The sequence below is a fragment of the Dermacentor silvarum genome, chromosome 1, assembly GCF_013339745.2.
Source record: "Dermacentor silvarum isolate Dsil-2018 chromosome 1, BIME_Dsil_1.4, whole genome shotgun sequence".
In the NCBI taxonomy this organism is placed as follows: domain Eukaryota; kingdom Metazoa; phylum Arthropoda; class Arachnida; order Ixodida; family Ixodidae; genus Dermacentor; species Dermacentor silvarum.
Genome location: NC_051154.1, coordinates 36,808,098 through 36,810,581, shown reverse-complemented (window position 1 = coordinate 36,810,581; position 2,484 = coordinate 36,808,098).

Below are 2,484 nucleotides of genomic sequence, written 5' to 3'. Positions count from 1 at the left end.
GAGTACCTGTTGCATCAAAAAAGGAGATCACTAGCAACGTTGAGAGAATGCAAGCATATTGGAAGTTAAAAGCGCACAGATGGTTTCATATCATCGGTTGAAACGGTAATTCGGGTAGCGTAGTGCATATAGCAGCAGCCGAGAACACAGTGAACACACAGTCTGCGTACATGCGGTAATGTCTATGCCTCGTGGAAAGAGAGAGAGAGGAAGGAAATAACGACGGAATGACAGGTTGAACCAGAGTAAGCTCCGCAAAAATGTTTAAAGGTTGCCTGTGGCAGATAGCACAATTCTAGTTCATGAGCTGGTCTACTCGAAGAGGCGGACATTACTTGCACAACAAATTGAAATGCATTATCGACGAATTAACCAAAGTTCACTAAATAAGTTTTTAACTAATTACCTTATGGCCAATATTGCAATTTACAAATTCTAGCTGTGGAGTTCGCAAGGCGGATCCACTTGGAACGAATTCTCAGGATGACACCAGTTCCGTGATATTAATTCCTGATCTTTGCGGAGAAATGCATTGGCGTTCTAGTTACTTTTTTAACAAAACGTCCTTTTATGCATTGAAGCACAAAAGTTGTCAGTTAAAACGACGAAATGCATCGGTGTTGCAGCTACTTTTGTTCTTAAGTACATAAAACCGCGTTTTATTAAAAGAAGTAACTGGAAGAAACCTAAGTATAAAAATCTTATGACGTTGCCTGCAGGCACTTCATGCGTCAACACCAAAGGGGACAAGACATCAGTAAACGTGGTTAAAATTTTTGAAACCACTTTGTCAAAATTACCTGATTCGTTATTTGTAACAATTAAAAAGTCATCAACGAATCTGAACACACGTCCGTACTTAAGCGATCGTCAAGAACTTGGTCACAGTTAGCTAGATACAAGTCACTTGAACAGGGAGCGATGCAGCACCCAATACATGTCATTTTCTTGTTTGACAATATTTCCGTCCCCTGTCGTGTAAGTAGAGTTATCATTAAAAAAAACGGAAGCGCCAAAAATTGTTCACATGACAACCCAGAAGCGTTTTGAAATTGGACTGGTCCCAGTCTGTCAATACCGTCAGCTACAAATCTCATCAATTCGGTCTGCGGGAGAAAAAAAAATCATGAGCCGTTCCACTCTGTGAAGGTGGATGACCATCGAAGCTGTTTAGCACACGACACAGACATGACACAGAATTTTGAACAAATTTGCAGATTTTCTTCTTGTGCGTAGATTTGTTCTTTTGAACAAAGGTACGCACACACATTTATTGTCTTGATCGGCGGTCATTATTTGTCTTGGTCGGTGGACAATTGGTGTTTGCGGCCCGCCGGCGCCGATTGCACTCTCGCCTCTGTTCTCGCCGTTGCTTTTCATGGGCGCGTTGCTCCTCGGCAGTCTGACTATACGTGGCCTCCCCAATACGACGACAGAAGAGAAGCGATCGAAATCCAAAATGGAGAACAGCAACTTGTCTTTCGGGTTTGTTTATATACCGCCACCACGGGAGAGCGGAAGAAAACTAGATACGCAAGCGCTTGGAACGCCGACAAAGAGAGGCCGGTGTGAACGCAGACATGGCCGACACGGGTGGCACAGCGGCAAATCTTTGAGAAACCTTTATTATCTGCCCGAGAGTCTACTGATCATGAAAATAGTGCCCATTGGTAACTAATCTACTCAAAATGCATATCCGAGGGACGCCGACGAGCCAGCTGTGGAAGACGACGACGACGAGCGCGCGAGCAGGGCCACGAGCATGTTCGCGCGAGACCTGAGCTTTTGCTTACGTGCATGAAAAATTCACAGAACCCTAGCCATAAACCGCGTCGCTGTAGAAAGGCATTCTGTGTCAACATAAAATGCTGCAAGGCTATTGTTCTGCCTGTCCTTGCAAACTTTCACCACTTGATCCGACTTATTTACCAAAAAAATGTATCGTTAGCTGGTAGCAATTTCAAGTACTTCTGTATATATGCACAAATATATCCGGCTAGGATACGACGACGAACGCCAAACCCTGCCAAAGAGACAAACAAAGCATCGCTTGAAAATCCTGTAGCACTGCTAGAGTTACAAGTTGAATGCTGAACGTCCTTAACATTTTATTGCGGGCCTAGAACACTACGACCGCGTCACGAAATCGGGGCGTAGGCTTGGAAGTGCTATTACATACCGGAAAGTACGTGGCGCATGTCGGAGGATTCGTGACCGCTCATTCGCAAACGCTGGGAAAGTCGGTGATAATTTTGTGACATGAATATGTTCATCACTGCCGGCTGCATTCTTGTCGCCTTTCATAGCTGTCATTTTATGTCAGGCAGTGTTGCTGTCAATATCCATTACGCGACCGGCGTGACGCATTCCTCAGCGAGAACCGTCCGTGGTCCTCCACTGGCGGCAAGCCCTAAAGGGATGCAAAGAACACAAGAGGCGTTGCGCCGACCGGCTACAGTTCAGTTGAACCTTGTGCCGGGGCAT